Here is a 26,368-nt window from a genome sequence, read left to right as displayed (position 1 = left end):
TTTACAGACACACTTTCCACATACGCACTCACACACACTCCCAGATACCCACACACGTCTTGAAACAGACAGCCCACCAAATCCCATGGGCATCCTCAACTAATAATGTAATGTCAAGCCTGAGCAGTGAGTTGTCCACTACCCTCAAGTCAAGTTCTATCTTCAGGGGAAATGTAATAGGCTTTCAGCCTGAGCAGGTTACTAACCTTCATAGAAGAGTGAGTCTAATGATTAAACTGTAATGCGTGGCTTTCCTTTTGTTCTAGTAACATATTTTTAGACATCCTATTGATTTATGTTTTCTTTGAGTTTCTGGCGATTTACCCTGAAACTTCTGAAGCAACATGAACCTAAGAGAGTTCACCAGCCAGGTTCCTGATGAGATCTTGAGGAGAAGATGGGGTTGGATCGTCTACACCCTCCATCCCCACCAGGCATAGGCATCCTGGAGTCCACAAGGCCCCTCCATCCCCACCGGGCATAGGCATGCTCTATCCTGGAGACCACAAGGCCCCTCCATCCCCACCGGGCATAGGCATGCTCTATCCTGGAGACCACAAGGCCCCTCCATCCCCACCGGGCATAGGCATGCTCTATCCTGGAGACCACAAGGCCCCTCCATCCCCACCGGACATAGGCATGCTCTATCCTGGAGCCCACAAGGCCCCTCCATCCCCACCGGGCATAGGCATGCTCTATCCTGGAGACCACAAGGCCCCTCCATCCCCACCGGGCATAGGCATGCTCTATCCTGGAGACCACAAGGCCCCTCCATCCCCACCAGGCATAGACATCCTGGAGACCACAAGGCCCCTCCATCCCCACCGGGCATAGGCATGCTCTATCCTGGAGACCACAAGGCCCCTCCATCCCCACCAGGCATAGACATCCTGGAGACCACAAGGCCCCTCCATCCCCACCGGGCATAGGCATGCTCTATCCTGGAGCCCACAAGGGAAACGGAATAAAGCATGGCCACGCAACACTGTAGGTGGGAGAGAATCCTGGAGAGGTACTTACTTAGGAACTAACAGGATTAGGTACAATGTGGAACATCCACAAGACAGAACTACTGCGGACGATCTTCAGCCTTTATGGAGATGGTGTTCCATCACAGACCACAGCGCTTCATCTCCTTTTCCACTGTTATTCTCCAGGTTTTCTTTTAGTCTGGAGAAAAGTACCTGAAGAAGAGTTTTATTTTTATTACCTTTATTTAACTAGGTTAGTCAGTTAAGAACAAATTCTTATTTTCAATGACAACCTAGGAACAGTGGGTTAACTGCCTGTTCAGGGGCAGAACGACAGATTTGTACCTTGTCAGCTCGGGGATTAGAACTTGCAACCTTTCGGTTACTAGTCCAATGCGCTAACCACTAGGCTACGCTGTCACCCCAGAGTGGGATTAGGGTTGACAAATTTGACAAATCAGCACCTTTCCCAAAGTTGCCAGATGTTCCAGAAATACCAGTTGGAAGATCAGCAGGAAATCCAGAATCATCCAACCAGGATTTCTGGAAAACCTATGAATTTGTGAAAATTGCAGACATTATGCAACCCTACATGGGATGGAAAGGAGTCATCGATGACCTATGCTCCCTGCAGGAGTGATGAGCCTGTAAAGTCATTTCAATGTTCTTCCACTTTGTTGTATGTGTAGTCATCAGATTTTTCCCAATAAACTTCCTTTAGCTTGTGGATATAAATCCAATAACATATTGTTGATGTGGACAGTCTTTCCTAATGTATTTAGGTATTACTCTACACGAGCATGTGCTCTAGCGTACCTACCGAGAAACAAGTTGGAAAACTCAGTGAGTGGTTCTTCCACCTTGAAGTAGTTGTTCCATTGGTGTCAATGACACTAAGGTATATTCAAAGCATTCATGTCTCACTGCTAAGCCATTCTCTGCTCTCTTTCACTCCATCTTGCCTTTCTCTCTATCTCACCCGCTCTGTCTCCTCTCTCCCTGTCTCACTCCTCCTTCTCTTTCCCTGTCTCACTCCTCCCTCTCTCTCCCAGTCTCACCCCTCCCTCTCTCTCCCAGTCTCACCCCTCCCTCTCTCTCCCTGTCTCACCCCTCCCTCTCTTCCCTGTCTCACCCCTCCCTCTCTCTCCCTGTCTCTCTCTCTGTCTCACCCCTCCCTCTCTCTCCCTGTCTCACCCCTCCCTCTCTCTCCCTGTCTCTCTCTCTCTGTCTCACCCCTCCCTCTCTCCCAGTCTCACCCCTCCCTCTCTCTCCCTGTCTCACCCCTCCCTCTCTCCCTGTCTCCTCTGTCTCACCCCTCCTCTTCTCTTGCAGCATTGATAACGTCTCAGCCTTCATTATCCCAATTCCTTACAATCCTGAAGATGGACAGCTACTGGCACCCACTCACCCCTCCCTGTCTCAGCCTGGAGGTCTTTTAGAAGAAATGGAAACCCTCTCCTGGAACTGGCCTCACACTGAGGGAGTTCCTGACAACTGTCTCTCCCAGCTCACCCCTCCCTCTCTCTCCCACTCTCAACCCTCCACTGAGGGAGTTCCTCCAACTGTCTCACTGGCCTCACACTGAGGGAGTTCCCTGTCTCTCTGGAACTGGCTCACACCCCTCCCTTCTCTGACAACTGTCTCACTGGCCTCACTCTTTGTTGGAGTTCCTGATAACTGTTCTCAGCCTTCATTATCCCAATTCCTGACAATCCTGAAGATGGACAACTACTGGCACACACTCACCCCGTGTCTCAGCGGATGGAGGTCATTTTAGAAGAAATGGAAACCCTCTCCTGGAACTGGCCTCACACTGAGGGAGTTCCTGACAACTGTGAAACTGGCCTCACACTGAGGGAGTTCCTGACAACTGTGGAACTGGCCTCACACTGAGGGAGTTCCTGACAACTGTGGACCTTGCCTCACACTGAGGGAGTTCCTGACAACTGTGGAACTGGCCTCACACTGAGGGAGTTCCTGACAACTGTGGAACTGGCCTCACACTGAGGGAGTTCCTGACAACTGTTGATCAGGCCTCACACTGAGGGAGTTCCTGACAACTGTGGAACAGGCCTCACACTGAGGGAGTTCCTGACAACTGTGGAACTGGCCTCACACTGAGGGAATTCCTAACAACTGTTGATCAGGCCTCACACTGAGGGAGTTTCTGACAACTGTTTATCAGGCCTCACAGAGGGAGTCTGACATGTTTTCCAAAAATGGGGAATGCATTACTGACTCAGTTGTTCTCTGTAGCAACACATACTGCCAGAGAAGGGTTGGTAGGGGGGAAGGATAGGGAGGAGGTGGATGGAAGGAGGGGTTTCAGGCAACATTTCATAATCAACTGAAAGTAATTATATAGTTCATAGTCTATTCATAACTCTGTTTATAGCCTTGATCATTTAAACGGAAAATAGCTTAATTATTCAGCAGTGTTTATCGTGTTCATCTATCGAGACTTCAGGTGGAAGGAGGAGATTGGAATGAGGGAAGGCGAGGGAGGAGGGAAGGTGAGGGAGGAGGGAAAGAGGGGGGGAGAAGGTGAGGGAGGAGGGGAGGAGGGACACACACATATGGACAGGAGGTGGTCAGAGTTGTGCAAATTGAGAGATGACACATTGTGTTTTTTCTGTTATGTATCTTTCCTTTGAATTGGCCATTTTCAACACAATCTTGCATGAAGAGTTATAATTGGACATACATTGCCAGGTGGTTTTAAATTATTTTTGTTTGCAGCTTTATTTTTTTTAGCCTATTTGTTTATTTTTGACTCTTTTAACATTTAGGCCACCCATGCTGTACGTTATGCAAGTAACAGCGGGAGAGCGGCATAGTCCAGTAACTAGAAACGCTGGTCTGGTTGAACACCTGTTTAGATAACGTTCTAACACCGTAAATGCTGGGTGCTCAGCCCGGCCATGTGAATTCAAATGTCCTCTCACAACGACACAGGGAGAGAGCGAAAGGAGAGGGAGATCTGTAACGTTCTCCTATTAGCCGGTGCGACTGAAAGCCAACATTTCAGTGAGGATAATCTGTCTCCAGCAACAACAAGGAGGCTAGGCCAAATATGTGCGCCGTATTTAATGAGGACCTCTGACTGTGTGGAAATTACATTTCTATAGTATACTTTTTGATTGCGATAGTAGGCCTGTCACGCATTTTTGAACACGCATTGTTGTCTATACTGTGATACAGTATATTCAAGTGGAGATGGGAGCTGTATAGCAATGAGGAGCTAGATGTTATGCAAACGCGACTTTTTGGCATTTTACACTTAATTAACTTGGAGCATGCCTCGGTGCCGCAGTGTCTCGGTATTAGGTAAACATGACGGGCCCGGCTGCCAAACGCCGGTGATAATTCCCCAGCACTGTCCCTTGTTCCTGCTCTGAAGTTAGAGTGTTAACGTCTGACAGACGCAGCGCTCTTTAGCTCTGGCGGGTCTCAATTTATTCAGTTATCAATCGGTATTGATCAGGCAACGTTTCATAATCAACTGATTAAAAGTAATTATATAGTTCATAGTCTATTCATTGAACCGTGTTTAGCCGACTCATCTACGGAGACTTCACCTCAGCCGTCCTGTCTCGAAATATACACAGCCTGTATTCAGTTTCATTGCTCAAATCCCATTTAACAGCGGCCCCTACGGATGAATACTGGGACATATTTGACAGTATTTCCCAGTATCCCGATTCATCCTGATAGCAGCTGCCTACAGGGATGGGACTGTTCCAATGAGGTGGTCTTTATGTTGCCTAAGGCTATGGCAGTACTCAGCGGGGATTCCTGAAGGCGGACTGGTCGGCTATGCAGACCTGATCCACACTAAGCTTTTGGTTGACAGGTGGGTTTGACTTAAACCGTGTCTAACCAGAAAGAAGTATGTTAACGTTGGTATTGTCTGTAGCAGTGGTTCCCAAACGTTTTATAGTCCCGTACCCCTTCAAACGTCCAACCTCCAGCTGCGTACCCCTTCAAACGTCCAACCTCCAGCTGCGTACCCCTTCAAACGTCCAACCTCCAGCTGTGTACCCCCTCTTGCAGCAGGGTCAGCGCACTCTCAAATGTTTTTTTTTTGTTGGTGCCATCATTGTAAGCCTGCCACACACACACTATACCATACATTTATTAAACATCAGAATGAGTGTGACGTTTTGTCACAAACCCGCTGCTCTTTATTTAACCATCTTACATATAAAACCTTATTTGTTCATTGAAAATTGTGAATAAAACACCACAGGTTAATGAAAAGGTTGTGCTTGAAAGGATGAACAGAACTCTGCAATGTTGGGTTGTATTGGAGAGTCTCAGACTTAAATCATTTTCCACACAGTCTGTGTCTGTATTTCGTTTTCATGCTAGTGTGGGCCGAGAATCCACTCTCACATACTGTAGGTACGTGGTTGCAAAGGGCATCAGTGTTTTAACAGCACGTTTTGCCAAGGCAGGATACTCTGAGAACAGCCCAATCCAGAAATCTGTCAGTAGCTTCTGATTAAATTACATTATCACAGAACCGTTTGTTGCAATTTCGATGAGGCTCCCATGTTCAGATATCAGTACGTGGACTGGAGGCAGGGCATGAAAGGGATAACAAATCCAGTTGTTTGTGTCATCGGTTTCAGGAAAGTACCTGCATAATTGCTCACCCAACTCACTCAGGTGCTTCGCTATATCACATTTAACATTGTCCGTAAACTTGAGTTAATTTGCACACAAAAATCATACAATGATAGAAAGACCTGTGTCCTGTCCTTGTTAACACAGACAGAGAAGAGCACCAGAGTAGAGAAATAAGAATGGAGAGGAACGCGTAGAGAAATAAGAATGGAGAGGAAGCGTAGAGAAATAAGAATGGAGAGGAACGCGTAGAGAAAAGAATGGAGAGCAACGCGTAGAGAAATAAGAATGGAGAGGAACGCGTAAAGAAATAAGAATGGAGAGGAACGCATAGAGAAATAAGAATGGAGAGGAACGCGTAAAGAAATAAGAATGGAGAGCGTAGACGACAGAATGGAGAGAAATAAGAATGGAGATGGAACGCGTAAAGAAATAAGAATGGAGAGGAACGCGTAGAGAAATAAGAATGGAGAGGAACGCGTAGAGAAATAAGAATGGAGAGGAACGCGTAGAGAAATAAGAATGGAGAGGAACGCGTAGAGAAATAAGAATGGAGAGGAACGCGTAGAGAAATAAGAATGGAGAGGAACGCGTAAAGAAATAAGAATGGAGAGGAACGCGTAAAGAAATAAGAATGGAGAGGAACGCGTAAAGAAATAAGAATGGAGAGGAACGCGTAGAGAAATAAGAATGGAGAGGAACGCGTAAAGAAATAAGAATGGAGAGGAACGCGTAGAGAAATAAGAATGGAGAGGAACGTGTAAAGAAATAAGAATGGAGAGGAACGCGTAGAGAAATAAGAATGGAGAGGAACGCGAATGGAAGGAACGAAAGAAATAAGAATGGAGAGGAACGCGTAGAGAAATAAGAATGGAGAGGAACGCGTAAGAAATAAGAATGGAGAGGAACGCGTAAAGAAATAAGAATGGAGAGGAACGCGTAGAGAAATAAGAATGGAGAGGAACGCGTAGAGAAATAAGAATGGAGAGGAACGCGTAGAGAAATAAGAATGGAGAGGAACGCGTAGAGAAATAAGAATGGAGAGGAACGCGTAGAGAAATAACAATGGAGAGGAACGCGTAGAGAAATAAGAATGGAGAGGAACGCGTAAAGAAATAAGAATGGAGAGCAACGCGTAGAGAAATAAGAATGGAGAGGAACGCGTAGAGAAATAAGAATGGAGAGGAACGCGTAGAGAAATAAGAATGGAGAGGAACGCGTAGAGAAATAAGAATGGAGAGGAACGCGTAGAGAAATAAGAATGGAGAGGAACGCGTAGAAAAACAAGAATGGAGAGGAACGCGTAGAAAAACAAGAATGGAGAGGAACGCGTAGAGAAATAAGAATGGAGAGGAACGCGTAGAGAAATAAGAATGGAAAGGAACGCGTAGAGAAATAAGAATGGAGAGGAACGCGTAGAGAAATAAGAATGGAGAGGAACGCGTAGAGAAATAAGAATGGAGAGGAACGCGTAGAGAAATAAGAATGGAGAGGAACGCGTAGAGAAATAAGAATGGAGAGGAACGCGTAGAGAAATAAGAATGGAGAGGAACGCGTAGAGAAATAAGAATGGAGAGGAACGCGTAGAGAAATAAGAATGGAGAGGAACGCGTAGAGAAATAAGAATGGAGAGGAACGCGTAGAGAAATAAGAATGGAGAGGAACGCGTAGAGAAATAAGAATGGAGAGGAACGCGTAGAGAAATAAGAATGGAGAGGAACGCGTAAAGAAATAAGAATGGAGAGGAACGCGTAGAGAAATAAGAATGGAGAGGAACGCGTAGAGAAATAAGAATGGAGAGAGGAGAAATAAGAATGGAGAGGAACGCGTAGAAATAAGAATGGAGAGGAACGCGTAGAGAAATAAGAATGGAGAGGAACGCGTAGAGAAATAAGAATGGAGAGAGAAAAACAAGAAGAGGAAAGAGTAGAGAAACAAGAATGGAGAGGAACGCGTAGAGAAATAAGAATGGAGAGGAACGCGTGAGAGAAATAAGAATGGAGAGGAACGCGTAGAGAAATAAGAATGGAGAGGAACGCGTAGAGAAATAAGAATGGAGAGGAACGCATAGAGAAATAAGAATGGAGAGGAACGCTAGAGAAATAAGAAGTGAGAATAAGAATGGAGACGAACGCGTAGAGAAATAAGAATGGAAAGGGACGCGTAGAGAAATAAGAATGGAGAGGAGAAAGCGTAGAGAAAAGAATGGAGAGGAACGCGTAGAGAAATAAGAATGGAGAGGAACGCGTAGAAAATAAGAATGGGTGGGTAGTGAGAAAGAATGGAGAGGGCGTAGAAATAAGAATGGAGAGGTGGCGTAGTGAAATAAGAATGGAGAGGAACGGTAGAAATAAGAATGGGTGGAACGCGTAGAGAAATAAGAATGGAGAGGAACGCGTAGAGAAATAAGAATGGAGAGGGCGTGAGAAATAAGAATGGGTGGAACGCGTAGAGAAATAGGAATGGAGAGGAACGCGTAGAGAAATAAGAATGGAGAGGAACGTGAGAAAGAAGAATGGAGAGGAACGCGTAGAGAAATAAGAATGGAGAGGAACGTGAGAAATAAGAATGGAGAGGGTGGGTAGAGAAATAAGAATGGAGAAACATAGGAGAAAGCATAGAGAAATAGAGAATGGAGTGGGTAGAAATGAGAATGGAGAGGAACGGGTGGGTAGTGAGAAATAAGAATGGGGGAGCATAGAGAAAGATGGGAGGGTGGGTAGTGAGAAAGAGGGGAGGAGGGCTAGACAGAAAGAGGGGTGGGTGGGTAGTGAGAAAGAGGGGTGGGTGGGTAGTGAGAAAGAGGGGGGTGGGTAGTGAGAAAGATGGGTGGGTGGGTAGTGAGAAAGAGGGGTGGGTGGGTAGTGAGAAAGAGGGGTGGGCGGGTAGTGAGAAAGAGGGGTGGGTGGGTAGTGAGAAAAGAGGGGTGGGCGGGTAGTGAGAAAGAGGGGTGGGTGGGTAGTGAGAAAGAGGGGTGGGTGGGTAGTGAGAAAGAGGGGTGGGCGGGTAGTGAGAAAGAGGGGTGGGTGGGTAGTGAGAAAGAGGGGTGAGTGGGGAGTGAGAAAGAGGGGTGGGCGGGTAGTGAGAAAGAGGGCTGGGTGGGTAGTGGGAAAGAGGGGTGAGTGGGTAGTGAGAAAGAGGGGTGGGGGGTAGTGAGAAAGAGGGGTGGGTGGGTAGTGAGAAAGAGGGGTGGGTGGGTAGTGAGAAAGAGGGGATGAGTGGGTAGTGAGAAAAAGAGGGGTGGGTGGGTAGTGAGAAAGAGGGGTGGTGGGAGGGTAGTGAGAAAGAGGGTGGGTGGGTAGTGAGAAAGAGGGGTGGGTGGGTAGTGAGAAAGAGGGGTGGGTGGGTAGTGAGAAAGAGGGGTGGGCGGGTAGTGAGAAAGAGGGGTGGGTGGGTAGTGAGAAAGAGGGGTGGGTGGGTAGTGAGAAAGAGGGGTGGGTGGGTAGTGAGAAAGAGGGGTGGGTGGGTAGTGAGAAAGAGGGGAGTGGGTAGTGAGAAAGAGGGTGTCCTCCTAGTGAGAAAGAGGGGTGGGTGGGTAGTGGAAAGAGGGGTGAGTGGGTAGTGAGAAAGAGGGTGGGCAGTGAGAAAGAGGGTGGGTGGGTAGTGAGAAAGAGGTTCATGGGTAGTGAAAGAGGGGTGGGTGGGTAGAGTGAGGGGTGGGTGACACAGGAAGCGGGCAGGTAGTGAGAAAGAGGGGTGGTGGGTCTCCTGAGGGGTGAGTGGGTAGTGAGAAAGAGGGGTGGGCGGGTAGTGAGCTGAGGGGTGGGTGGGTAGTGGAAAAAGGGGTGAGTGGGTAGTGAGAAAGAGGGTGCCCGTGGGTGTGAGAAAAGAGGGGTGGGTGGGTAGTGAGAAAGAGGGGGTGGGTGTGAAAAGGGGTGGCTTAGTGAGAAAGAGGGGTGGGTGGGTAGTGAGAAGAGGGGTGGGTGGGTAGTGAGAAAGAGGGGTGGGTGGGTAGTGAGAAAGAGGGGTGGGTGGGTAGTGAGAAAGAGGGGTGGGTGGGTAGTGAGAAAGGGGTGGGTGGGTAGTGAGAAAGAGGGTGGGTGGGTCCCTAGAAAGAGGGGTGGGTGGGTAGCCCAGAAAACTGTTGGGTGGGTAGTGAGAAAGAGGGGTGAATGGGTGGAGAAAGAGGGGTGGGTGGGTAGTGAGAAAGAGGGGTGGGTGGGTAGATCAAAGAGGGGTGAGTGGGTAGTGAGAAAGAGGGTGGGTGGGTAGTGAGAAAGAGGGGTGGGTGGCAGAGGGAAAGAGGGGTGGGTAGTGAGAAAGAGGGGTGGGTGGGTAGTGAGAAAGAGGGGTGGGTGGGTAGTGAGTGAAAGAGGGGTGGGTGGGTAGTGAGAAAGAGGGGTGGGCTGGTAGTGAGAAAGAGGGGTGGGTGGGTGAGGAAAGAGGGGTGAGTGGGTGGTGAGAAAGAGGGGGTGGGTGGGTAGTGAGAAAGAGGGGTGGGTGGGTAGTGAGAAAGAGGGGTGAGTGGGTAGTGAGAAAGAGGGGTGGGCGGGTAGTGAGAAAGAGGGGTGGGTGGGTAGAGGGAAAGAGGGGTGAGTGGGTAGTGAGAAAGAGGGGTGGGTGGGTAGTGAGAAAGAGGGGTGGGTGGGTAGTGAGAAAGAGGGGTGAGTGGGTAGTGAGAAAGAGGGGTGGGTGGGTAGTGAGAAAGAGGGGTGGGTGGGTAGTGAGAAAGAGGGGTGGGCGGGTAGTGAGAAAGAGGGGTGGGTGGGTAGTGAGAAAGAGGGGTGGGTGGGTAGTGAGAAAGAGGGGTGGGTGGGTAGTGAGAAAGAGGGGTGGGTGGGTAGTGAGAAAGAGGGGTGAGTGGGTAGTGAGAAAGAGGGGTGGGTGGGTAGTGAGAAAGAGGGGTGGGTGGGTAGTGAGAAAGAGGGGTGGGTGGGTAGTGAGAAAGAGGGGTGAGTGGGTAGTGAGAAAGAGGGGTGAGTGGGTAGTGAGAAAGAGGGGTGGGTGGGTAGTGAGAAAGAGGGGTGAGTGGGTAGTGAGAAAGAGGGGTGAGTGGGTAGTGAGAAAGAGGGGTGGGTGGGTAGTGAGAAAGAGGGTGGGTGGGTAGTGAGAAAGAGGGGTGGGTAGGGGTGGGAGTGAGAAAGAGGGTGAGTGAGTGAAAGAGGGGTGAGTGGGTAGTGGGAAAGAGGGGTGAGTGGGTAGTGAGAAAGAGGGGTGAGTGGGTAGTGAGAAAGAGGGGTGGGCGGGTAGTGAGAAAGAGGGGTGGGTGGGTAGTGAGAATAAAAGAGGGGTGAGTGGGTAGTGGGAAAGAGGGGTGAGTGGGTAGTGAGAAAGAGGGGTGAGTGTGTGCAGAGGGGATTCTGAGGGGAGTAGAGGAAAGAAGAGAAGGGATAAAGGTGTAGGTCATGCGGATATAGGTGGCAAGGATATAGGTGGCAAGGCAGACAGAAGAAATTCCAGTGCACCAAACACTCACACAGTATTTCTACTGGCAGCTCATGTTCCCGAGCACCAAGTCACATCACCAGTAGTGTAGGCTACAATATACTTCTCTGCGGAAATCCCACTTTTATGTTTCCATAGTCTAATTAATGCATATTTTAAATAGATTTCAGGTTACTGGCCCTGCATCAAAATGCACTTACAACGTAGGCCTACACATTTGCCTCCAATTATCAAATTATTTGATACATTTTTCAGTCCTCCTAGAATAGCGCTAAAGTAGTCTTTATAGATTGTATCTACAATAGGCCTCCGACAATGGAATGATAGAAATGGCTTAGAAATGGACCGGACCAATGAGTGTGCGGTGGGCGTGTCCTCCTGCCTCTGCTGGTGTAAACAGCGTGTTCAGAAGCGCCAGGCTTGCGCGGAGCGGAGAGGAGATGCGTGTATAAATATCAGAGTGCCTCTTCTCTCCGCTATAGCAGACCTGACACATGACCTAATTGTCCCTGTCACATCTCCTGTGTCCTCACCAAGACCGCACTTCCCGAAGGAGTCGACTAGAAAACGGTTGGTTTATTCTACAGGTTGGTGCGTCTCTCGATCTCCGTGGAGTTTATAAACTAACTACTAAACCTTTTGGGGATTTAAAAACAACTCCAGCTCTCTGCGCGCCTCTCTTTTTCTCTTCGCTCGGCTCTTACTCCAGTGTCAAAGCCAAAGCCACCGGTGTATCGGTAGTCTAGCCTGCTAATAGGAATACAACAGACTGCTTTGGGTCGCTGTGGACTGTACATGCTGCAGAAAGGAGCGGCCAGTGCCAGCTGTGGCTGTAAGGACCAGAGGTGTTTGTTTTCAAGGTGCGCCTTTTTGCGGTTCGCTCATCTCCTCCCAGTGCCATTGATCAGTGTCAAAATAAATCGGGCTACAAAATATACATGTATCCCTACATGTAATTAATGCAATTTACACAATGCCATCCTTATAGACTTTGACCGTGCTTGACAGCAACAATGGTACGGTATCTGTGCGTTAACAACCGTATCATGTACCAACACGTTTCACCCGGCAAGCAAGCACAACTCGCGCAAGTGGTAGCATTGTTAAAACCACAAATTATATTTATAGGGCTGGTTTGTGTATGATGTTGTATAATATGATACTGTGCAGCAAGGGTAGCCTATGTTGTGTATTTTCAAGCGCTCCGTTCGCATGTGCCACTGTATCTTGCGCTCGATTCTCGTAACGTGCGCGCCCGGTTTCGCTGCCCTGGGTGCATCAAGTGCACAGTCATCAGGTATGTGTTTGTTATATTCTTCCAACAACATTCCGTCATTTTCAACATGTCCATATATTCAAGTTGTATTGCTGATAATAGTTGGGTGTTTTTCAGATTGATGCGCCCATATACGAACCTATAGCTAATCGGTGATGATATCGAACTCAGTCAGTATTGGTGAGGTAAGAGCAGCGTTAGTTTAGTTTATACTAGCCTATGTACCCAACAGGTTCCTTCATTATCAGGATATGTATGTGGAATGGGTGATGAGCACGTGACAGAGGTTTGACTGAGGCTGTAAGGACATATTAATGATGAATATAAGACTTGCTCAGAATATGACAGAGCTGTTCAATAAGTGAATGGATTTCCTGCTGTAATTGAAGTCTTTAGAGGGCTTAGTGGTCAGGGAATAAGCAGTGTGCATGTTTCTGTGTGTGTGTGTGTGTGTCAGATTTAAGAAAGGGGAAAGTTAACCCTGTACTTCCCCCTCCTCCTTTCAGTCGCTCTTGTAAAAGATGCATAGCTAGCAGAGATGACGATGATGATGATATCAAATCTCAGGAAAGGAATGACCATGACCGGATTTCAAGGCCATCATTGACAAGATCCCTGCATGAGAGAACGAGAGAGAGACAGAGAGGGAGGGAGGGATGTTTGGAAGCAACAGAGGTCCACATTAGAGCCACAGAACAGGGATTGAAGGAACACCCATTGGAACCATGTAATCAGTCCTGGGAATGTCAAAGCATCTCAGAGAAACAGATACCTGGGTTTGACTGACAGCCAGAGGTTGACAAACTAATTGGTATATTCAGAATGTACTCTAGGTTTCCACACATAACCCATAACCAAGGAGAGGAGAGAAAAAGGAGAGGAAAGGAGAATGGAGAAGAGAAAAGGAGGACAAGAGAGGAGATGAGATGAAAAGAGAAGAAAGGACAGATGATGAGAGGACAGACGATGAGAGGAGAGAAGGAGAAAGGACGGATGAAGAGGAGATAGGAGAGGAGAAGAGAGTCGTGAGAAGAAGTCAGGAATACAGAAGGTGAGTGTAACCTTTCCTTGCCTTCTTTTGACTTGCAAATATTACTGTGCATACATCGCCCAAGGGGCAGGTGTGTGTGTGATACCCTCTTACCAGGGTCACTCTCGAAGGCATCTGTAGAATGAACAGAATAACACAGACAACCCCATTTCTCATGAAGTGTATAAAATAGGCACTACAGTTTATCATATGTCTGTATGGTGGTGGATGTACACATACTGTAGGTGTGGTGGTGGATACACACATAGACTATATATTACGATGAGGGGAGGAGGGAGAGAGAAGGATACAGAGGAAGAGTGGATGAGATGTTTGGAGAGGGAAGTATATAGAGAGAGAAAGTAGAGGTGGAGAGGGATCTAGAAAGAGATTGAGGAGAGCTATACAGAGAGATGTAGAGAGAGGGGCCTACAGTTTAATTATTACTCTAACAGCTACTAGTATCACTCCATCTATTTGAGCTTGTTCTGTGGTTTTCTTAGATACAGAATGACTAGAAAGGACATTCCATTCATGTTGTTGTGGCTCATATTGGCTGCAGCAATCAGAACGCTCAGTGCATTGACTCATATCATATCCTCATCCCTCAGATTCTCATTGCCTTTCTAAATGCTGTTTGCATGCAGCAATGTGTGTGCGTGCGTGTGCTTGCAATGTTATGAAGTGGACCATGACAAATCCAGTGAATTTCAGGCTCGTGCATTTCAACTTGCGTGCTATTCCGTTTTGTTACATCCCTCCCAACTTGTTAGCAGCTCGGCTGTGTTTTTTCTGAGCTGTGTTCAATCTGCTAGGTCTATTTGTTTCTATGCCGGGTATATTTCAATGTTCATTCTGCTAGGTCTGCAAGGTTCATTCTGCTAGGTCTGCAAGGTTCATTCTGCACGTTTTTAAAAATATGTACAGTCTGTCAAGTCCATTTCTATGTTAATTCCGCTAGGTGTATTTCTATGTTCCTTCTGCTAGGTCTCTTTCTATGTCCCTTCTGCTAGGTCTCTTTCTATGTCCCTTCTGCTAGGTCTCTTTCTATGTCCCTTCTGCTAGGTCTCTTTCTATGTCCCTTCTGCTAGGTCTCTTTCTATGTCCTTCTGCTAGGTCTCTTTCTATGTCCCTTCTGCTAGGTCTCTTTCTATGTCCCTTCTGCTAGGTCTCTTTCTATGTCCCTTCTGCTAGGTCTCTTTCTATGCCCATTCTGCTAGGTCTCTTTCTATGCCCATTCTGCTAGGTCTCTTTCTAAGTCCCTTCTGCTAGGTCTCTTTCTATGCCCATTCTGCTAGGTCTCTTTCTATGCCCATTCTGCTAGGTCTCTTTCTATGCCCATTCTGCTAGGTCTCTTTCTATGCCCTTCTGCTAGGTCTCTTTCTATGTCCCTTCTGCTAGGTCTCTTTCTATGTCCCTTCTGCTAGGTCTCTTTCTATGCCCCTTCTGCTAGGTCTCTTTCTATGTTAATTCTAGGTCTCTTTCTATGTTAATTCCGCTCTCTTTCTATGCCCCTTCTGCTAGGTCTCTTTCTATGCCCCTTCTGCTAGGTCTCTTTCTATGCCCCTTCTGCTAGGTCTCTTTCTATGTCCCTTCTGCTAGGTCTCTTTCTATGTCCCTTCTGCTAGGTCTCTTTCTATGTCCCTTCTGCTAGGTCTCTTTCTATGTCCCTTCTGCTAGGTCTCTTTCTATGTCCCTTCTGCTAGGTCTCTTTCTATGTTCCTTCTGCTAGGTCTCTTTCTATGTCCCTTCTGCTAGGTCTCTTTCTATGTTAATTCCGCTAGGTCTCTTTCTATGTTAATTCCGCTAGGTCTCTTTCTATGCCCCTTCTGCTAGGTCTCTTTCTATGCCCCTTCTGCTAGGTCTCTTTCTATGCCCCTGCTAGGTCTGCCCCTTCTGCTAGGTCTCTTTCTATGTCCCTTCTGCTAGGTCTCTTTCTATGTCCCTTCTGCTTCTCTTTCTATGTCCCTTCTGCTAGGTCTCTTTCTATGTCCCTTCTGCTAGGTCTCTTTCTATGTCCCTTCTGCTAGGTCTCTTTCTATGTCCCTTCTGCTAGGTCTCTTTCTATGTCCCTTCTGCTAGGTCTCTTTCTATGCCCCTTCTGCTAGGTCTCTTTCTATGTCCCTTCTGCTAGGTCTCTTTCTATGTCCCTTCTGCTAGGTCTCTTTCTATGTCCCTTCTGCTAGGTCTCTTTCTATGCCCCTTCTGCTAGGTCTCTTTCTATGCCCCTTCTGCTAGGTCTCTTTCTATGTTCCTTCTGCTAGGTCTCTTTCTATGTCCCTTCTGCTAGGTCTCTTTCTATGTTAATTCCGCTAGGTCTCTTTCTATGTTAATTCCGCTAGGTCTCTTTCTATGTTAATTCTGCTAGGTCTATTTCTATGTCTATTCTGCTGGTTTTGTTTTTATATGTACATTCTGCTAGGTCTATTTCTACACTATTTCTATCTCTACTGTGTGGGTGAGTCACTCTGAGACAGAGATTCAGGAGTTCTTGGCACGCATATGTTGTGGAACACTGGGGAGCACACACACACAAATACACACTGCCATCGTAGACGAGGGAGCGAGCTGCCAGAGGCCACCATTTACTCCAAGAAACCATCAGGGCTCCAGCATAGTTTCAGAGGGGAAAGTAACACAAACACACACACACACCTTCCCTCGCTCATGTGTCTGTACAAGCCTTCTGGCTTGGCGAGTTGCTCTCTGCCTCTTCAGGAAAATACCAGCTCTTCATATTATATTGTACAAGGTGCCAAGCAGAAACCAAATGGCACCCTATTTCCTACATAGTGCACTACTTTTGAACAGGGCCCAATAGGGAATAGGGTGCCATTTAGGATGTATCTTCTAGTAGTTTTGGCCTATCCATCAAGCCCTTAATGGGGTGTGAAGTTGTTCTGAGTGGTTGTTGTCCCGTCTCACCCTGCCAGCCTTGCAGCTAGTTCCCCCTGGCATGTAGTCTAATGGAGTGCAGTATGTAGGGACTAGGGTGTCATTTGGGACTGAGGCTAAGGAGTTAATTAATGAAATAAAACAGTGATCGGTCCAAGAAGTGGATAACATGGTGTAAATTGATACCAGGCGTTTCCATGGCTTGGCTTAGCATCTTGCTTTCTCCTCCTCCGCTGGGGGTTATTTTGGTTTGTGTGTGTGTGTGTGTGTGTGTGTGTGTGTGTGTGTGTGTGTGTGTGTGTGTGTGTGTGTGTGTGTGTGTGTGTGTGTGTGTGTGTGTGTGTGTGTGTGTGTGTGTGTGTGTGTGTGACTTGGCTAGCCCTAATCTGACCCGGCAGACAGGTGGACACTGACAGATCTCTCTGTCTCTCTGTCTGTATGTGTCTCTCTCTGTCTGTATTTGTCTATCTCTCGCTCTGTCTGTGTGTCTCTCTCTCTGTTTGTATTTCACTGTCTGTATATCTCTCTGTCTGTATGTCTCTGTGTCTGCCTTTTTTCTTTCTCTCTCTCTCTGTCTGTATGTCTTTCTGTCTGTATGTCTTTCTGTCTGTATGTCTCTGTGTCTATTCCTACTTTGTCTCTGTATGTGTCTCTCTCTGTCTGTATGTCTCTCTCTCTGTCTGTATGTCTCTCTCTCTCTGTTTGTATGTCTCTCTGTCTGTATGTCTCTGTGTCTGCCTTTTTTCTTTCTTTCTTTCTTTCTCTCTCTCGGTCTGTGTCTTTCTGTCTGTATGTCTCTGTGTCTGTATGTCTCTCTCTGTCTGTATGTCTCTCTGTCTGCCTTTTTTCTTTCTTTATGTCTCTCTCTCTGTCTGTATGTCTCTGTGTCTGTATGTCTCTGTGTCTGTATGTCTGTATGTCTCTCTGTCTGTATGTCTCTGTGTCGGTATGTCTCTGTGTCTGTATGTCTCTGTGTCTGCCTTTTTTCTTTCTTTCTTTCTATCTCTGTCTTTCACTCTGTCCTTTCTTAGTTGTCATAATCTGTCACATTGATATAGCAGTACGCTCAGAAAGACCCTTACAAGGACACTTTGTAGACACTTGGGCCAAAATCCTAACTTTAGGTTCTTGCACGTAACTCAAGGTTTCCATACACATCTATTGACATCAATGCATACCAGTGGTGGCTGGTGGCACTTTAAATTGGAAGACGGGCTCATAGTAATGTCTGGAACGGGATCTATGGAATGGTACCAAACACATGTTATCATTCCATTACACTACATTCCAGCCATTACTATGAGCCATCCTGCCCTCATCAGCCTCCACTAATGCTTATAGTAAGTTATGCACACATCTAAGTAAAGCACACAGGAGGCTGGTGAGGGGAGGACGGCTTATAATAATGGCTGGAATGGAGTGCTTTCAAACATATGGAATCCATGCGTTTGATACCATTCCATAGATTCCATTCCTCCCCAATGAGCCCATCCTCCCCAATTAAGGTGCCACCAGCCACCTGTGGCATACACATCACAAATGAGGTTTTTGCACATTGTTTGACCCAGGACTGTATAGCTACTTTGTACTGTAGTCTGAAAGTGGTTCCATTGTCCAAACAGAAATATCCAATTGGAACAGCAATAGTAGAGTAGTAGACTCATACATTATTTAATAAGACTAGTTTGCATAAACATTTATGAATGATTATGTGTCCATATGAAATCCTCACATGGATAAAACATTTAGAATTCAGTTTTAATAGAAAAACAATCCGCCTTAGACTGCGAGCGGCATTCATTTCCTGTTACCCAAAATGCAAGCCAAGCTATTTACGGCTCTCCAGTTGGACAGGAACCATATGGATCCTTTTTATCTGGTATTTGTTGTGTGTGTTTTTTACATTTGCTGTGTGTGTGTTTTTAATACAAGCCCTTAGAGGCTTGACACGATAGGCCAAGAATGCTTCATGTCTAATCAGGGTGTTCCTCAGCAGCCATTTGACCTGACATGGTTCTGTCAGACAAGATGCAGACGGCCCACTCTCCATACTGTCTTAACATTATACCACTGACCTCATGTTCATCCAGGCTTATCCACACACACACACACACACACACACACACACACACACACACACACACACACACACACACACACACACACACACACACACACACACACACACACACACACACACACACACACACACACACACACACACACACACACAAGCCTGACACACACAAGAGATTGTTTGGACATCTGGCTGTAAATGCAAGCCTGACTGCTAAGTTGCCAAGAGATGTGTTTGGACAGGTTGCCTTATGTGTCCTCACACAGGATGATGTGTGTGTGTGTGTGTGTGTGTGTGTGTGTGTGTGTGTCAGACTGGTGATGAGTAATAGTGTAAGGGAGAGTGGGGTTAGGTCTGTGGGGGGTTTGTATTTGGCAACAGGGTACATTTGGATGATTATTTATTAAGGGAGCAACAGGTGATTTGATGATTTAATTAGTGTAACAGGGACATTTGGAGATTTATTAAAGGGAGCAAGGTCTTTGAATTTATTATGGGGAGCAAGGGTACATTTGGATGATTTATTATTAATGGAGCAACAGGGTACATTTGTATGATTTATTATTAAGGGAGCAACAGGGTACATTTGGATGATTTATTATTAAGGGAGCAACAGGGTACATTTGGATGATTTATTATTAAGGGAGCAAAAGGGTACATTTGGATGATTTATTATTAAGGGAGCAAAGGGTACATTTGGATGATTTATTATTAATGGAGCAACAGGGTACATTTGTATGATTTATTATTAAGGGAGCAACAGGGTACATTTGGATGATTTATTATTAAGGGAGCAACAGGGTACATTTGGATGATTTATTATTAAAGGGAGCAAAGGGTACATTTGGATGATTTATCATTAATGGAGCAACAGGGTACATTTGGATGATTTATTATTAAGGGAGCAAAAGGGTACATTTGGATGATTTATTATTAAGGGAGCAACAGGGTACATTTGGATGATTTATTATTAAGGGAGCAACAGGGTACATTTGGATGATTTATTATTAAGGGAGCAACAGGGTACATTTGGATGATTTATTATTAAGGGAGCAACAGGGTACATTTGGATGATTTATTATTAAGGGAGCAACAGGGTACATTTGGATGATTTATCATTAAGGGAGCAACAGGGTACATTTGGATGATTTATCATTAAGGGAGCAACAGGGTACATTTGGATGATTTATCATTAAGGGAACAACAGGGTATATTTGGATGATTTATTATTAAGGGAGCAACAGGGTACATTTGGATGATTTATTATTAAGGGAGCAACAGGGTACATTTGGATGATTTATTATTAAGGGAGCAACAGGGTACATTTGGATGATTTATTATTAAGGGAGCAACAGGGTACATTTGGATGATGTATTATTAAGGGAGCAGTAGGGTACATTTGGATGATTTATCATTAAGGGAACAACAGGGTATAGGATGATTTATTATTAAGGGAGCAACAGGGTATTTGGATGATTTATTATTAAGGGAGCAACAGGGTACATTTGGATGATTTATTATTAAGGGAGCAACAGGGTACATTTGGATGATTTATTATTAAGGGAGCAACAGGGTACATTTGGATGATTTATTATTAAGGGAGCAACAGGGTACATTTGGATGATGTATTATTAAGGGAGCAACAGGGTACATTTGGATGATTTATCATTAAGGGAACAACAGGGTATATTTGGATGATTTATCATTAAGGGAGCAACAGGGTACATTTGAATGATTTATTATTAAGGGAGCATTGTGCCTGGCAAGTGTTAGCATTAATAACTTCAGAACAGCCTCAATTCGTTGGGACTTGGACTCTACAAGGTGTTGAAAGCTTTCAACAGGGATGCTGTCCCATGTTGGCTCAAATGCTTCCCAATGTTGTGTCAAGTTGTCTGGATGTCCTTTAGGTGGTGGACCATTCTTGACACACATGGGAAACTGTAGAGCATGAAAAACCCAGCAGTGTTGCAGTTCTTGACACACTCAAACTGGTCTGACTGCCACCTACTACCATACGCTGTTCAAAGACTTGCCCATTCACCCTCTGAATGGCACACATACACTATCCATGTCTCAAGGCTTAAAAATCCTTATTTAACCTGTCTCCTCCCCTTCATCTACACTGATTTGAAATGGATTTAACAACTGACATCAATAAGAGATTCCTAGCTTGTGCAGGTGTTCATAATGTTTTGTCCAGTCAGTGTATATGCCTACTGTCCTCTAGCTTTCAGCAGGTGTTCATAATGTTTTGTCCAGTCAGTGTATATTCCTACTGTCCTCTAGCTTTCAGCAGGTGTTCATAATGTTTTGTCAAGTCAGTGTATATGCCTACTCTCCTCTAGCTTTCAGCAGGTGTTCATAATGTTTTGTCCAGTCAGTGTATATGCCTACTCTCCTCTAGCTTTCAGCAGGTGTTCATAATGTTTTGTCCAGTCAGTGTATATGCCTACTCTCCTCTAGCTTTCAGCAGGTGTTCATAATGTTTTGTCCAGTCAGTGTATATGCCTACTCTCCTCTAGCTTTCAGCAGGTGTTCATAATGTTTTGTCCAGTCAGTGTATATTCCTACTCTCCTCTAGCTTTCAGCAGGCATTCATAATGTTTTGTCAAGTCAGTGTATATGCCTACTCTCCTCTAGCTTTCAGCAGGTGTTCATAATGTTTTGTCAAGTCAGTGTATATTCCTACTCTCCTCTAGCTTTCAGCAGGCATTCATAATGTTTTGTCAAGTCAGTGTATATGCCTACTCTCCTCTAGCTTTCAGCAGGTGTTCATAATGTTTTGTCCAGTCAGTGTATATTCCTACTGTCCTCTAGCTTTCAGCAGGTGTTCATAATGTTTTGTCAAGTCAGTGTATATGCCTACTCTCCTCTAGCTTTCAGCAGGTGTTCATAATGTTTTGTCAAGTCAGTGTATATGCCTACTGTCCTCTAGCTTTCAGCAGGTGTTCATAATGTTTTGTCAAGTCAGTGTATATGCCTACTGTCCTCTAGCTTTCAGCAGGTGTTCATAATGTTTTGTCAGTCAGTGTATATGCCTACTGTCCTCTAGCTTTCAGCAGGTGTTCATAATGTTTTGTCAAGTCAGTGTATATGCCTACTGTCCTCTAGCTTTCTGCAGGCGTTCATCATGTTTTGTCCAGTCAATGTATATGCCTACTCTCCTCTGGGACATGAGAGACAGAATGTTACATATTCCTCAAATAAGGCATCAACCTCTAGAGCAGGGGTATTGAACTCTGACCCTACGAGGTCCGGACCTGATCATTATTGCAGCCACCTGGTGTCGCAGGTTGAAATCAGTCCCTGATTAGGAAGAATGAAAAAGCAGTGGAACTGGCTTCCAGGTCGAGATTTGAATTTGACAGCACTAGTGTGCACGTTAGAGGATGCGATACACAGAGCCATATCTCTTGGAAGGAGAGTAATCCTTGTGGAGGATGAGGCAGGGTTGTCAAAGCTGACATCTGTCAGAACAGGAGGGAATAAACTACCTGTCACTTCCTAGAGAGGCTGGAGAGATGGAGAGAGGGAGGGGTTGGAAGGGAGAGAGATTGGGTTAGAGAGGCTGGAGAGATGGAGAGAGGGAGGGGTTGGAAGGGAGAGAGATTGGGTTAGAGAGGCTGGAGCGATGGAGAGAGGGAGGGGTTGGAAGGAGAGAGATTGGGTTAGAGAGGCTGGAGCGATGGAGAGAGGGAGGATGGAAGGGAGAGAGATTGGGTTAGAGAGGCTGGAGAGATGGAGAGAGGGAGGGGTTGGAAGGGAGAGAGATTGGGTTAGAGAGGCTGGAGCGATGGAGAGAGGAGGGGTTGGAAGGGAGAGAGATTGGGTTAGAGAGGATGGAGCGATGGAGAGAGGAGGGGATGGAAGGGAGAGAGATTGGGTTAGAGAGGCTGGAGCGATGGAGAGAGGGAGGGGTTGGAAGGGAGAGAGATTGGGTTAGAGAGGCTGGAGGGATGGAGAGAGGAGGGGATGGAAGGGAGAGAGATTGGGTTAGAGAGGATGGAGCGATGGAGAGAGGGAGGGTTGGAAGGAGAGAGATTGGGTTAGAGAGGCTGGAGAGATGGAGAGAGGGAGGGGTTGGAAGGGAGAGAGATTGGGTTAGAGAGGCTGGAGCGATGGAGAGAGGGGGGGGTTGGAAGGGAGAGAGATTGGGTTAGAGAGGCTGGAGCGATGGAGAGAGGGAGGGGTTGGAAGGGAGAGAGATTGGGTTAGAGAGGATGGAGCGATGGAGAGAGGGAGGGGTTGGAAGGGAGAGAGATTGGGTTAGAGAGGATGGAGCGATGGAGAGAGGGAGGGGTTGGAAGGGAGAGAGATTGGGTTAGAGAGGATGGAGCGATGGAGAGAGGGAGGGGTTGGAAGGGAGAGAGATTGGGTTAGAGAGGCTGGAGCGATGGAGAGAGGGAGGGGATGGAAGGGAGAGAGATTGGGTTAGAGAGATGGAGCGATGGAGAGAGGGAGGGTTGGAAGGGAGAGAGATTGGGTTAGAGAGGCTGGAGCGATGGAGAGAGGGAGGGGTTGGAAGGGAGAGAGATTGGGTTAGAGGCTGGAGCGATGGAGAGAGGGAGGGGTTGGAAGGGAGAGATTGGGTTAGAGAGGATGGAGCGATGGAGAGGGAGGGGTTGGAAGGGAGAGAGATTGGGTTAGAGAGGATGGAGCGATGGAGAGAGGGAGGGGTTGGAAGGGAGAGAGATTGGGTTAGAGAGGATGGAGCGATGGAGAGAGGGAGGGGTTGGAAGGGAGAGAGATTGGGTTAGAGAGGCTGGAGCGATGGAGAGAGGGAGGGGATGGAAGGGAGAGAGATTGGGTTAGAGAGGATGGAGCGATGGAGAGAGGGAGGGGTTGGAAGGGAGAGAGATTGGGTTAGAGAGGCTGGAGCGATGGAGGGAGGGAGGGGTTGGAAGGGAGAGAGATTGGGTTAGAGAGGCTGGAGCGATGGAGAGAGGGAGGGGTTGGAAGGGAGAGAGATTGGGTTAGAGAGGTGGGGGGAGTAAGAGAGAAGGGGTGATGGGGAGAGGGAGGGGTTGGAAGGGAGAGAGATTGGGTTAGAGAGGTGGGTGGGAGTAAGAGAGAAGGGGTGATGGGGAGAGGGAGGGGTTGGAAGGGAGAGAGATTGGGTTAGAGAGGTGGGGGGAGTAAGAGATAAGGGTTGATGGGGAGAGGGAGGGGTTGGAAGGGAGAGATATTGGGTTAGAGAGGTGGGTGGGAGTAAGAGAGAAGGGGTGATGGGGAGAGGGAGGGGTTGGAAGGGAGAGAGATTGGGTTAGAGAGGTGGGGGAGTAAGAGATAAGGGTTGATGGGGAGAGGGAGGGTTGGAAGGGAGAGAGATTGGGTTAGAGAGGTGGGGGGAGTAAGAGAGAAGGGGTGATGGGGAGAGGGAGGGGTTGGAAGGAGAGAGATTGGGTTAGAGAGGTGGGGGAGTAAGAGAGAAGGGAGATGGAGAGAGGGAGGGGTTGGAATGGAGAGAGATTGGAGAAAATAGGATGGTTTGGAGAGCGATTTGGTTTGAAAGAACTGAGAGAAAGATGGGATTGGAGAAAGAGAGAGGGGTGGGGGTTGAGGATAGACAGAAAGAGAGAAGGATACTCTATCATATTCCCTTGATGAAAATAGGAAATTGAGAGAGCTGGTAGAATACCAACAAGTTACTGTCACATCCTGGAGGAGAAATAGGACTTTTTCGATCCAGCCCATCACAAATCATAGGAGACTTGATGGATATTAATTTGGTCTCACCAGGTTTCGACTGGTTTCATTTTGGAAAGAAAAACAAATTTAACACTTGAATCAATCTCATACAATCAGAGAATCAAGCTCTCAAGGAATATACTGTAAGAACAAACATCTAAGTAATGGGGAGAGAAATTTGTTTTCATACAGGACTGAATTGAATAGACAAACAACCAAAATGTGGCTTGTGATTTTCTCTGTGTTTCAGGAAGACTGTGGGAACAAGAGTGGATCCAGCCCGCTTGACTGTGGTGACAAGGTGAGTACACACATACAGATATACACACACACATACACACACATAAACAAATGCATACACAAATACATACACAGCTTTATCTGTGTGTGTAAGTGCTCCCCGACAGCGTGCTCCCCAGTATTCTGCAAGGCACAGATTCCACGAGTCGATCCCCAGCACTGCATGGTGTGTGTGTGTGTGTGTGTGTGTGTGTGTGTGTGTGTGTGTGTGTGTGTGTGTGTGTGTGTGTGTGTGTGTGTGTGTGTGTGTGTGTGTGTGTGTGTGTGTGTGTGTGTGTGTGTGTGTGGGGAATAATGGATGTATGAAAGTCAGAGACCTCAGTAGAATGTGACTGCAGGGAGGAATGAACAGAGGGCTGAGTCTTGTCTTTCATCTGCCTGCTACGTGTCAATCTCATCTAGCTGATGGCTGTCGTATGGCACACAGTGTGTGTGTCTCTCTTTCTCTGTCTCTCTTTCTCTGTCTCTCTCTCTCTCTCTCTGTCTCTCTCTCTCTGTCCATCTGTCCGTCCGTCCGTCCGTCCAAGGCCGGTTGCAGATGCCATTGTTGGTGCTGTCTGTCTGTGTCTCCCCAAGGCTTGTTTCTGATGTTAGCTGGTTGGTTTATCCTAGTAATTCAGCAGTACCAGCCCCAGATTTGTGTCTCGTGTTCTAAATGAATGTCGGAAAGCTGGAGAGGCAGAATTGATGACATATTTTAATTTAGCTCTGCTCGGATGATAAGTCATGTTGAGGTGATTCTGATGATGCTAACGGCATGTTTAGTGTGTAGTTGTTCACTTCAGCATGTATTACTTATTCAATACTTATATAAGTTAACAAGATCAGTGTGTGTGTGTGTGTGTGTGTGTGTGTTAAGTGAGACCCCAGGGATGTGTATGTCTTCCTGATGTAGTTTCTCCAGTCATTGGAGGTGTGTGTGGTTTCAATTTGTTTTAAGTCACCCCAGGACCCATACAGAGTGTATCCTAGCATGGCCTCTTTCTTCCATACAGGATGTTCCTACTTTCAACCCCACTACTCTGAGGGCTTAGGAGGTGTGTGTGTGTGTGTGTGGAGGTGTGTGTGTGGAGGTGTGTGTGTGTGTGGGGTGTGTGTGTGTGTGGAGGTGTGTGTGTGTGTGTGTGTGTGTGTGTGTGTGTGTGTGTGTGTGTGTGTGTGTGTGTGTGTGTGTGTGTGTGTGTGTGTGTGTGTGTGGGGGTGTGTGTGTGTGGGTGTGTGTGTGTGTGTGGAGGTGTGTGTGTGTGTGGAGGTGTGTGTGGTTTCAATTTGTTTTAAGTCACCCCAGGACCCATACAGAGTGTATCCTAGCATGGCCTCTTTCTTCCATACAGGGTGTTCCTACTTTCAACCCCACTACTCTGAGGGCTTAGGAGGTGTGTGTGTGGAGGTGTGTGTGTGGAGGAAGGTGTGTGTGTGTGGAGGTGTGTGGTGGAGGTGTGTGTGTGGAGGTGTGTGTGTGTGGAGGTGTGTGTGTGGGAGGTGTGTGTGTGTGGAGGTGTGTGTGTGTGGAGGTGTGTGTGTGGAGGTGTGTGTGTGTGTGTGGAGGTGTGTGTGTGTGGAGGTGTGTGTGTGGGAGGTGTGTGTGTGGGAGGTGTGTGTGTGTGGTGGTGTGTGTGTGTGGTGTGTGTGTGTGTGTGGAGGTGTGTGTGTGTGTGAGGTGGTGTGTGTGTGTGTGTGGAGGTGTGTGTGTGTGTGGAGGTGTGTGTGTGGTGGAGGTGTGTGTGTGTGTGGTGGTGTGTGTGTGTGTGGAGGTGTGTGTGTGTGGAGGTGTGTGTGTGTGGAGGTGTGGTGTGTGTGTGTGTGTGGTGGAGGTGTGTGTGTGTGGAGGTGTGTGTGTGTGTGTGTGGTGTGTGTGTGTGTGGAGGTGTGTGTGTGTGTGGAGGTGTGTGTGTGTGTGGAGGTGTGTGTGTGTGTGTGTGTATGGAGGTGTGTGGAGGTGTGTGTGTGTGTGTGGAGGTGTGTGTGTGTGTGTGTGCGGAGGTGTGTGTGTGCGGAGGTGTGTGTGTGTGTGAGGTGTGTGTGTGTGTGTGGGTGTGTGTGTGTGTGGAGGTGTGTGTGTGTGGGAGGTGTGTGTGTGGGAGGTGTGTGTGTGTGTGTGTGTGAGGTGTGTG

At 46.9% G+C, this 26,368-nt stretch overlaps 1 long non-coding RNA gene across 1 annotated transcript; it reads left to right on the top strand.

The window, feature by feature from the left end:
- Positions 1-11,391: 11,391 nt before the first annotated feature.
- LOC118380598 (uncharacterized) lies at positions 11,392-25,279 on the top strand. The gene is made up of 3 exons (XR_008109251.1): positions 11,392-12,282; positions 12,379-13,312; positions 24,205-25,279. It is a non-coding gene; the product is annotated as an uncharacterized LOC118380598 (long non-coding RNA).
- The last annotated feature ends 1,089 nt before the right edge of the window (positions 25,280-26,368 follow it).

Source organism: Oncorhynchus keta, unplaced genomic scaffold, assembly GCF_023373465.1.
Source record: "Oncorhynchus keta strain PuntledgeMale-10-30-2019 unplaced genomic scaffold, Oket_V2 Un_contig_23053_pilon_pilon, whole genome shotgun sequence".
Taxonomy (NCBI): domain Eukaryota; kingdom Metazoa; phylum Chordata; class Actinopteri; order Salmoniformes; family Salmonidae; genus Oncorhynchus; species Oncorhynchus keta.
The sequence above is the reverse complement of the archived record's forward strand: the minus strand, read 5'-3'. Positions and strand labels throughout refer to the sequence as shown.